We start from the raw sequence: 12,584 nt of genomic DNA on the forward strand, positions 1-12,584 counted from the left end.
GTCACTTTTCAATGGGTATAAAGTTTCAGTTACGCAAGATGAGTAAGTCCTAGATATCTGCTGTACAACATTGTACCTATAATTAACAATTCTGTAGTATACATTTTAAAATTTGTGAAGAGGGTAGATAGCATGTTTAGTGTTCTGAACAAAATTTAAAAAAATGAAAAAGCTTATAGGACAAAACTTATTTTTGTTCGGGTTGCCGCATGTTCCAGAAACATCTAACATTTATTTAGCAAATGGTAACTAGTAAAATTTGTTTTTTATGAATTAAAAGATGAAGTAAGCATCACTCAGGCATCACATGATCTATTTAGTTCTCACAGCATTAGTTATAATCTTTTTTCTACTCTCCTTCCCTTGCTATGATAGAAAAGCAATGACCATGCATATAGACCATGCGATATTGAAGGACTTAAGTATGTTTCTGAAATTTGAGGGTGTCTCCTTATAATAATTACATATGTAACCCTTAACAGATTAAGTTTTATAGACATCAATTATAGTTTTAAACATTGTTCATATTTGTCAACATCTCTCTGATTTGCTTCAAAATTTATTTTTAATGAAAAGTAGCTTAAAAAAAGCATAGAACTTAATATTGTGTATTTCACAGTAAATAACAAGTATTTATAATAAAATCTAATTATAAAGTTAATAAAATAAGTATATTTAGGTAGCAAATAAATCCAGGGAAAGAGGAGGATTCTAATTTAGACCTTGCCTTTTCTTTCTGTCATTGCCTTGACTCCTGAACAGAAAGACTAAATTGAAGCAGCCAGAAGGCATAGACACACCACGGAAAAGCTCTTCTCTTTTTAGTAACTTTTGTGCCTACTTTAAATTGATCATTTGTTTCATCAGCTAATCCCCAAGCAGAGGGCATGTCCTTGCCACTTGTAGAATTCTCTTACATAAGTTGAATTCCCTCCTTATCACCTCAAGCCAATAAGTACTTTATTTTCTTTTTGCTTGTTGTTAGGAAAAAGGGGGGAAAAACAAAAAAAGATAATCAGCTCATGCTGTTTGCTGGTGCTGTGTGCATTTTAATCCCAGACTATGCGCGGACATCAGAGTGACCTTATGATATTTTGCACAAAAGGCTCAGTGTTCATAGCTTTACTCAGAGAACCCAAAATAGCATTCAGTAAGCAGTGACATACTGAGTGTCCTGGTACTGAGAGCAGAAGCGTCTGTGACTGAGAGGCGTGTGGCTCCTGGAGGTCTGAGGAGAAGCCGGTGAAGAAAAATAGGAACACTCTCTCCTACTATCTACTGTCCCTCAGGTGTTTAGTGCAAATTTTGAATTTCAGAACTAGAACTTGAAGATACACAGGTAAGAATGTGAGAATCAGGCATATGTTAAATGAGATAAATGATCTTTCAATGAATATAGGGTCAACAAATACTTGAGGAGCTCTTTGCTAGTTCATAAGGACAAAAAAAAAAATCCTAAAAGTTTTATAGCGATGACATGTATATTGAATTTTTTCTAAAACAAATATTCGTGAGAACAAATCGCCATCTCTACAATTCAGGTTGAGGAAAACAAAAGTTGCTCATAACTAGCCATTTAAAATGTTAAGTTTCTTGGGAGGATTTTATCACTACTGCATCTTTTTCTTTCTCCAGAATTTTGTTTTTTGATTTACTATGCATTTACTTCGGTATTATCAGATGCTAGGAACAATAAAGTCATCAACTTTAAAGATATGAGAAAATTGTTTATTTATAGGGTAAATATTTTCATATAACAAATAATTTATTTTTTAGAAAATGATATTCAGTATGGAGCTTTCCGCACATCTGGATAAAACTAAATGTTTCTTTGAGGGACAATATATTATCAAAGCTGATATATAATTACTTTATTTTCTATCTCTTTTGTCTATTAAATTTTCTATCGATATTCAAAAATTTTTCAAACAAAAAAGTTTAATTCAGGATGTTATAATAATAACAAATAAAAGTAAAATATTGAACATGTTATGAACACAAACACATTCATATTCAAACACGTACACACATGAATTTACAATATATTATATCTATTACATGTAATAAAAAGGCTAATTCATCAAGTATGAAAGACATAAAAGTGTAAGTTAAGAAAATGCAAAATGTGAAAGACATTTAATATTGTTTCAATTTAAATTCATTACAAGTAATTTAGGTTACTAATTCAATGAAATATTTCAATGTAATTTTGCCATAGGAATTTAGTAAATCTGTAACTACCATATAAAAAATGCATACACATGAAGATGTGAACAAAAATTTCTAAATTGATGGCAAATGTTTTCTTTAGATTATGTAAATTTATACTTAGCTCTACTAATGCATTTTTTGAATTACTATATCTATAAAGAAGACATTATTTATATAGACATTTGCAAATTTAGTAATGTATATTTTGAATGTATTTGCAATAGTAAATAATAAAACAATATACATCCATATAATATATTTTATTAAAAATTCTAAGTACTTCAGATGTTTAAGTGTTGTAAGTATGCAAATATACATGCTTAAAAATGTTTATTTGAAAAAGCTGAAAGGGATTAAGAAGTACAAACTTTCACAAACAACATGTCACAAGGATGTAATGTACAGCACAGAGAATATAGTCAATAATATAGTAACTTAGTAATATATGTCAACTATAATTTTAAAAATAAATTGAAAAAAGATTTAAATAAATAAAATATTAAATTTCAATGTAATGTGAATATTTCTGATTCCCAAATTTTGCAACTAATAAAAATATTTTGAAAAATAAATAAATATCACAGAATTCAGTCTAGAATTATTCCATTTTAAAAATAACCAACTTATGAAATCTAGAAATTATCAGATCTGTGATTCTTTAAATGTGTTTCCTACTTTACTAAGTCTTTAACAATGGCTGAAATGTATCAGTTTATTATTTAAATCATATCTGTGTTTTATAGTTTCAATTTTAGTAAAGTCATTTACTTGTGCCTTAATGAAATATTGATACTTTTCACTCTGTCTCTCAGTCTCTCTGTCTCTCTGTCTCTCTCTCTCAGACACACACACACACACACACACACACACACACACATCACACACAATTTGTAAGTCTTAAAACATATATTATCTATTTATATTCTTTGTTTTGTTTTGCTTTCCCCTTTGGAATGTTTCCAAAGTCCTTGTCTCCAGGGTATATCTTTTTTATTAATTCAATTAAATCACTGTAAATTGAAGATGCTTTAAAATGCTGTGCACAAATGCATTCTTAAGAATTGTTAATATTATTTTAGAAATTTGTCATAATATATCTACATATAATTTGATAATGGCATACTATGATTATTTATAAATGGATATTGAATTTTTTGCCACTCATGGTCTTAACTTGTGCCACTTAAATATTACGTTATATTTCAAATATAATAGAGCAGCACTTAACATGTTATTGAGCAGTAATACAATAATAATACGTGTGTTTTTATATAGTTTATAAGGACCTATTGTTTTTTCCACATAACTTTCTTTAGATTGCTGCTGACAGCTCACAGATTTGAGAAATGATTTACTTTTATCAAAGTGACCTGAAAGATGTTTGACACATTTTTAAAAAAATCAAAACCGTAAGAGTTTGTTACCAACTCACATCAAGACTCAATAAAAAAAATCCAGCTGAAATCTAAAGCCTGACTTTTCACAACTCAGAACAAATCAATTTCTTTTTCAAACGATGCATGCCCTCTTGCAGATTCTGATATGATCCAGTAAGAGAATTCTTAACTCACTTTCAAAACTGCTCTAGATTAGTAAAACAAATGTTTTGTCAGAAATTTGTTGAATTAGTTAATGACATTCAGAATCATCAAAGAATGACGTAATATTAATTAAATCAAAATGTATCCGTTTTTATAGACTCTGCTTTGGCATGCAAAGTCAAACAAAAACAAACCCACAGAGGCAGACAACTAGTTGGGGGTTACCAGAGAGGGAGATGGGCGGGAGGTGGACAAAACAGGCCACAGGGCTCCACTGTATGGTGATGGATGAAAACTGCACTTTCGGTTTTGAGCACAATGTAGTGTATACAGATATTGCATTAGAATGCTGCACTCCTCAAACTTACATAATGTTATAAACCAACGTTACTTCAATAAAATCAAAATTAGAAATGTTATTTAGGACAGTGACTTATCAACATATAGGATCAGTACATCCACACTTTTTCTATTCATTCTAAGAACTTACATGGTAAATGAACTTTGATAATTTGCAGGGTAGTATATTAAAGTGGAAATAATTTTGGCACATAAGTTATGGCTTAAAATAACCTAGGTAATTTTCTGTAAGTGCAAAATTTAGAACTGTCATTCCTATGGAAATGAGCAAATTATACATAAATCATAGGAAAGAGAAACACCACCATTTTTTCTTTAAATTGGGTTATAGCTAAATTGTATCCAAGAGTTTGCCATCTATTTTATTCTTAAAAATTTCTGGCGGAGAGTCTAAGAGTCCTTTGATAAAGAGATAGTAGAACCAAATTCAGAGACAAACATAAAATGATACTAGAACATTAAAATACATAGAAAATAATATAGACACATATTTTTTTAATTTTTAATGGTATTGTTGTTTGTCATTCAGCACATTTTTCTTGATGGTGCTTGAAATTGCTCTTGAATTAGTAAAGCAAAATATAACCCATTTCCCATAGGGTTAGAAAAAACATACAGAGGCCATAACATCACTTTTCAGTTGGGCGTAAATCCACTCCTTGTAAATAAGATGTTTTTTCTTAGGGGTTGTATGAGATTTTGGTTTCTCTTTGCTTATCTATTTTCTCTCTTTCATCAAATGTCTATAGAATATGCCAGTTCTCTAGGCATTTCAGAATTTGATTACAAATGTATTGGTTATTAATAAATAAGCAAATGCCTTTGCATGAACACATACATGCATACACATATTTGTGTCTATATATTTTGTCTATTGACAAATTACAAATTTATATATATGCTCATTTGATAATTTTATGACAACACAAATTATTTGTTAAAATGCTGTGCCATTTTGTCACGTGTGTATTTAATGAAGTCATTTATATGAAATTTAATGTAAACTATTTTAAAGAAATGAAGTAATATTGTCATTTTGTGTGTGTATGTGTGTGTTTAAACTAATGCTTAAAACACACAGCTCTTAACCCATGAGTTTAATTTTTGTGAGATTATGTGAAATTTCATTCTAAAGGTGCCATTGAGACTTTGTTTTATAGGGAAAAAAAAGAATAAGCAGAACATGTTTAAGACTATACCAGTATATGTAGGTTAGTTAAATATTACAAATCTCAGTAAGATATTAATTAACTGACTTCTGCATATTATGGGGGAAAAATGGTATTAGGGTTGCCAGATTTAAAAAGACAAAATGTTATGTGAGGAATTACTTCATAGAGGACATGATTCCTTTGTACAGAATATAGTAATTCTCCCCTATCCTTCAACAAATTGAAGTTGTTCATAGTCCATATAACTAAAATTTTTAAGAAAAAAGAGATACATTTATTTGCTCAATGATTCATTCATTCATGCATCCAGATTATACTGAATACTGCTACATTTAAGCACTTAAAAAAAGGCATATTTACCCTCTCTGGCATCAATTACAAAGGAATCAAAAACTTATAGGAGATAACCTATCTCTTAAAATCCATTTTGTATCTCAAGTTAACTATATTCATGATAGTTTTCCTTCCTTCAATTTGCATGTATTTTTAACCCACCCTGTCTCTTGGACATATGCTTTTACTGTTTTCTAGATTTAAAAACATACCTGTTTTAATTTTTTTTCTATATGCATTTTATTTGGAATTTTAATGATACTCAAAATTCTTAGTTTGGGAATTATAGTATAGGAATTTATTTACTATAAAAGCATGCCATTCATCTTAAAGGGATTTAAAGTGTTCATATATTTGTGCAGTTAATATACTTTATTCAGACTATTAGACCTGCTACTAATACGTTATTCTGTGTGAATGTAGACTCATTGTCAGTTGTAGATCTCTCTTTGTATTTACTGTTCTTAACTGCCTTTCATCTTTATAATCACATATAAAATAAAACACTTTTTATTTACTCTAAAAATTTAACATCTGCTTTTCTTGTTTTTAAATATTAACTGCTATTATTGTTAATTAATGTCACAAACTAAAAACAGCTAATAAAAAAAATTATATGTTGCCTGCCATTTCATAGGAATGCTACTTGAACTAATGTCTGTACATCTATATCTATCTATCTATCTATCTATCTATCTATCTATCTATCTATCTAGTACAAGTCCAAAATAATATAATAATAATAATAATACCTCTACTAATTACTTAAGAAAGAAAACCGATAAGCTGTGCACCTCAAGGAAAAAAAATCTAAAATTGGTTATTTTGCAGAAAATGTATTTTCCTTATATCTAACAAATCTTGATTTAAAAGTTGTACATCATAACTCTAAAGATGTGAAGATTTTTTTCAAGTTTTAGTTTTTTTTAAATGGCATACCCAAAATTGATTTCAATATTTCATATATTGTGGGCATACATGTAAATTATGCTGGTATTAAATGCTTAAGGAATGCCTCTGAATCTGTATGCTCCAGACACATGGTGAAATCGCACAAAAAATACAACTCAAGATAAAAAATTGTGCGCGTTTACTTTAAACATAGTGAAGAAATGGCAGTATAATTCCTTTGCTACATAAAATTGAAGATAAAAATATCCTTGGAAAAAACAGGACTCAGTTGAACTAGAGAAACCAAGACTTGACATGTACACAAGAAGGACTTAGCTGAATTTTCCAGGCTATGGAGATTTGTAGTCTATTTAGCTACCCTTAATGTCTTACCTTGGAAATGGCTTAACTTGGGCTGCTGTCTGATCATGTTTTTGAAATTAATATGCAAATGTAACCTGTCCCTGGGCATGGAATATTTCTTCCTTACTCTGACCCTATTCACCTTCTCACATTCTTTCAGGTTAGGCATTTTTATCTCTTCTATTAGTTTGACAACTCTTTATTTCAGCTATTATCTGTAGCTGGCCTCTGTGACTCCCTTTCTCTCATGAGTTTATATAAGCTCACTTTGATCTTCTTTCTTATCTCTTTAAATGGAGGTTAATAATTAATAGCTCATTGAGTTACAAGAAAGATTAACATGAGAATGTATGAAGTACCTATTTTGGTGTCAGGTATATAGTTGGTGATTTTAATAGGGTGCCAAGCTATGTAATCAAGTAGCTGCCATATTCTCATCAATGACATACTACAACAATTTACTCAGAGTCAGTGAGAGTGCAGCACTCAGCTCCACACAGTGACTCAGTGACCCAAGCTTGATTGAGGCTCCACCATCTCATAAGTACAGCCTCTGGCTGCCAAGGAAGGGAGAGATAAGACAAAAGAATTATTCAACTGTAAGGTGATAGATATCACTCTTATAATTCATTAGCAAAACTAGTTATACAAGTCAGCCCAATGTAAAAGCAGTGTTGATAAACAATAGTATGTCTACCACAGTTACAAAAATATATTATTTTATTTTTTTATTATTTTTTAATTCTCTTATTTCATATCCTAGTTTCATTCATTTATGCTTACTAATCATCCAAAGTTTAGGGATAGCTTATGAAATCATACAGAATTAAAGCCAAGCTTTCCTTAGAGCATTGGGGTGGAAAGGTATAATTGTGGTAACAATTACAGATCTCTCTGAATTTGGAATGACAAAAATGCCCACTTAGAATCTTTGCCTATAATTTTTACAGGTATCTTAACCTCAGTATTTCTAAACCTACTTTGATACTCCCTACACAGGCAATCTCACTTGAAATCCAATTGGTCATAGAGTTTTGTGAATTCTGTTTCCATGTTATTCATTGAGTTTCTTACTTGCATTACCCTTTCTGGGGGCCATGATTAGCTGAGTGTTGGGATGCATTTGCACTTTCAAGTAGATGATAAACTGCCATGGATCCAGAATCATAGATGGTAGAAATGGAATGACAATTCCAACATCCTGGAATCACAGATGCTTTTAAGCACAGATTAGAAGATCCAGATCATTTCACTGAAAACTAAACCATATTGCAACTAATGATTAAAATTAAAATAAATATAAATGAAATATAAAGGTAGACATTGAGATGGGAAATAAGACAATAGGTGATATGGATTCCCTAAGATATTTCTGCTGAAACAGTTCAAATACCTAACATTTTTCCATTATTAATACCCTTTCTTCTCTGTTTTAGTTAAGATTTTAAATTGAATCACACAAGAAAAAGTACCTTCTTTGAAATAAATATTGAGGCAGTATCTATAACATTAAAAATAAAGGAAAGACTTCTAGGTATACTGTATAACTTGCCACTAAACATCCATTTTCCTGCTCTATAAGGAATTATAAAGAAGCTTATGTAATAAAGAGGGATTGTTAAAAGACATTTGCAGGCCTTCTTTTTTATTTTTATTTATTTATTTTTTTGCTTTATAAATAATCCCTCAAATTAAAATAGAAGAAGAGTCTCTAACTACTTTCTCTGTAATAATATTACCACTTACAGTCGCAAGAGCCACATTCTACTATTTGTTTCACACTGAATTTGCTTTCTTCAGACCCTGATATAAGACGTTAGACAAGAAGTATTTTTAAGTAACATTTTAGAAACCATGAATTTAAGAGTTTTCCTTTTTCTTTTTAAGCTTTGGAACTTTCTGACCATCACAAAGTATAAATCTTTTGAAATATTAGTTTGGTCAGCCCACTAAATTGTTTTCTAAAGATGGAGACATTATATTAATTGCCATCTGCTTTTCTTTATGAGAAGCTGGCTTAGTTGAACTTCGTTCAGCTTGCACAAGCCTTCCAGAATACATTATATTTTTATAAGTTTTCACAGATGGAATAATTATCTTTATGTAACCAAGAAGAGGTCATAGAAGACAATTTCTAATTAGATCCAGTTACAAATGTTATAAGTGCATAGATTATAATATTTTCATCCCTTAAGTCATAATTAGTCGTCTTTGAAAACATAATTGTTCTGAGTCACCCTGGGATCATTTTCATCCTATCTATGCCCATGCACTATCACATATTGTTTCAAGCATGACAAAGTGTATTTTTCATAGCCACTTATCCATGCTTGGTGGTGGTGGTGGGGGAGACATCCAAATCATTTGAAAATACGTGTAGAACACAACGTATTTTACACTGTTTTTGCAAGAGTCATCTATAAAGTTTTATATATGTGTGTATTGTTTGCAGAAATAGCAGTAGTTGAACATTTCAAAGTTTAGAAATAAAGAAATTATTAGATCTCCACCACCCCCTTATAGGTTGCTATTTTTATGTATCTAGTTTAAAACACATAACAATATGTGTCAGTCGGTATTCTGTCTGCATCAACTCATTTAACCAAGATAACAACCCTTTGGGATAGGCACTATTGCTATCCTCCTTTTTCACGTGAGACAGCTGAGACACCCAGAAGTTACGCCTTGTGTCCAAAGTCATGCAGCCAGTGTGGGTGGCCGTCTCGTCTAGTCATTCAGCCATCTTTGCTCCCTGGGTGGCTCTTCATTCCAGCAAGCTGACTTTAGAATATTCAGCTCAACATATTTGGGAGAATTACCCCAGAATCTTTATTCACTGTGGTGCTAAATGACCTTTATTTATGTAAAATAGTTTTATAATTCATTACAAAATTATGTCTGTATATGTATGAGCTGAATAAATAGTAAAACATAGAAATACACATGAGGGAAAATTTAAACCATTTATAATTACTCAATTCAGAGATATTTTCTGTTTGCATATGAGAGCATGATCTCCTACACCTTCTTCTCTGCGTTCATCGACATTTTTTCCTTAAATGAATGGAATTCATTTCCGTAATTTAAAAAATTCCATTCCTTAAATGAATGGAATCATTGCGTGTGATTTAATTTCTGTTTTTTTTTTCCACCTAACAAAGTGCTATAGCTATATTTTCATATCATGTGGTGACTTTACAGAACCACTATTAATGGCTGAATAACAGTTATTAATAATAGCAATTTTGAAATTATTTTTTATTCACCTGTTTCCGTCTTGACTGTGAAATCAGTTTTATGTATCTTCTCCAAATGAATAGATTGAAGGTATTCAGGGGATTTTTAGTGTTTTTAAATTGTACAATGAAAATAAAAATATAGACAAATATACATGTGTTTAACTCCTTAAATAATATAAGTGATAATAGAAGAATTGGGGGGATATTAGAAATAAAGTATTGCTTTATTCATCCGTGTTACACATTTTTAGAAGAACATTAAGAGAAAAAGGGATTTCAGAAAAGAAAATACTTTCTAATCTTGACTGCAGTCACACAGGAAATCAAATGTAAGAAATAGCTTATGGGCAGGTAATAGCTAAATTAAAATCAGATTACAAAACAGCAAAGAGATAATTAAGTTCTATACAGATTACTTGCATTGGCAACATATAACTAGGAATATGATCCAAAAGGAGTTTTAGACGAATCCTCAGTACAGAGCCATACAAAGATTTAACCTTGAAATAATAAGGAGAAATCATGTTTTGGTAGCTGTGGAAGGGGGGAAAAAGTGGGATACCAGATTTTTAAAAAATGAGATTTTTGCCAGTGTGTATTTCATCAACTGGAATCTGTGTTTCATTCTAGAATATTCTGCATGCTCAGGTTCAATCGATGTTTAGCAATCCGAGTATGGTGCTCATTTAAGGGGCACGCCTCACTGCTTAAACATAAGCAATCACATTCGCAGGCCTAGGAATGGGATGAACTTGTCGCTCCAAACCCTAGGACACCACACCAATGATGCATGGAGAAGGCTGTGATGTCAGAGATAGCCCCAGAGGCTGCTATGCGGGTGCTCTGACTTTACATTGCTTTATCTGCAGCACACGGCTTTTATTTGTGACAGTAAATATGTACAATATGCTTAATGATAGTTCATAAATGGGCCAAAGAAAGATCTTTTATATTCTAGGTCTATGGAGAAAGAGTTGGCACATGGTTAATCATAATTTTTGGTCCAGAAATACTGTTCCCTTCTCACTTGTGTACACCAGCTCTATCCACTCACATCCCTTTCCATATTTCCTATTAGTGGTTCTGAGAAAGCCATTTAAAAATCTTTATGGATAGTGTCACTCTACGAGGCTGCCAAGTTTCCTTTGATTTTTAAGAGATTACAAATAGGATTAAGTTTCTATATTTATCTTGTCGACATTTCCCCAGCTTCAATTTTTATATTCCCCCTCACAACCACCAGATCCATCATTCTGACTTCCTTTTTTTTTTCCACCTCACAAATCTTTAGAATAAGGGAGGGTTGTCCTAAAAGGGGAATAACAGAAAACATTATATAATGTCTGGTTTCAGTTATAGGTCTTTATTCAATTTAAGTAAGGTGAATTATCAGTGCCAGATGTCATGCACGATGTTAGATATCTATGCATTTTCTTTCTTCCATGCAGTTAAGCGAGGTATATATTATGCACCCTATTCTCTTAATGTTATGTTTCCAATCCTACCTTTACTGATTAGTAACTATTTGGTACTGGGCAGGTCACTTAAATTTTCTTGCTATAAATTCCTTCATATGTGAATGTAGCACATTAGATGAAATGTGCTTTTTAATGCTAAAATCAGATGATTCTACTTGAACATAATACATTGATGTTTATGAAAATAGTACAAATAAAATATTAATATAATTATTTTATTATGTAATATTATGTTAATACCACTGCCATTTTATTTTTATTCATTATGTATTTTGAAATGTACTGTATACTACATTTTATTTAATATATATTTATAACTATGCCTAGAACCGGCAGAGATTAAATCTAAATACACTAACATGAGACAGTATGAGCATTTTTTTTCCCCCATATTGAAATAATATGCAGTTTTTACCCAGGTGTTCACCTGATTGGAAAATATATCCAGGACTGCTGATGTAAGGTGAAGGTATCACTGCTTGTTTCTCTGGAGAACATTTCAGAATACTAATTGATAGCATTTTTCCTTATTAGCTTGGACTCAGTCCTGTGTATTTCTCAGTCTGGCACTGCTGACAGCTGCCAACACTCTTCAATCACAAATGGACCATTATTTGAAATGTTTTCTCTTCCCCTGAAACATATGACCATTATAGAAAATTCAGAATGTGGAAGAATATAAACAAAGCCACAATATCTCATCATTCAGGCATATTTACTACGACCATTTCATTCTTGTGTTTTTATACAAAAAGCTTCAAATGATAGGGTAACTCATATCTGTTTTATTATAATTTATGATTATAAAGTATTTTAACTTTTTAAAATTTAATTGTGAAATATTTCAATCACACACTTAACCAGAAAAATACAACATATGGTAGAAAAATAACCTAGATTTAATGAATATTGTTGTTTGACATATATACTTTAACTTGTTTTAGAGGGAGACAAATGTAACAGGTATTTCTAAACCTCAAACTTTAAACCATGTTT

General features: G+C 31.0%; 1 protein-coding gene across 3 annotated transcripts in view; it reads left to right on the forward strand.

Moving 5' to 3' along the window:
- The first annotated feature begins 1,164 nt into the window (after positions 1-1,164).
- Positions 1,165-12,584, forward strand: part of CDH19 (cadherin 19) — a 50,731-nt gene continuing 39,311 nt past the window's right edge. For all 3 annotated transcript variants that reach the window (XM_019729359.2, XM_019729360.2, XM_074339863.1), the window contains exon 1: positions 1,165-1,339. The gene's annotated coding sequence lies outside the window, so the exon portion shown is untranslated. The remainder of the gene's footprint in view (positions 1,340-12,584) is intronic.

The sequence above is a fragment of the Rhinolophus sinicus genome, linkage group LG09 (assembly GCF_036562045.2).
Source record: "Rhinolophus sinicus isolate RSC01 linkage group LG09, ASM3656204v1, whole genome shotgun sequence".
NCBI lineage: Eukaryota > Metazoa > Chordata > Mammalia > Chiroptera > Rhinolophidae > Rhinolophus > Rhinolophus sinicus.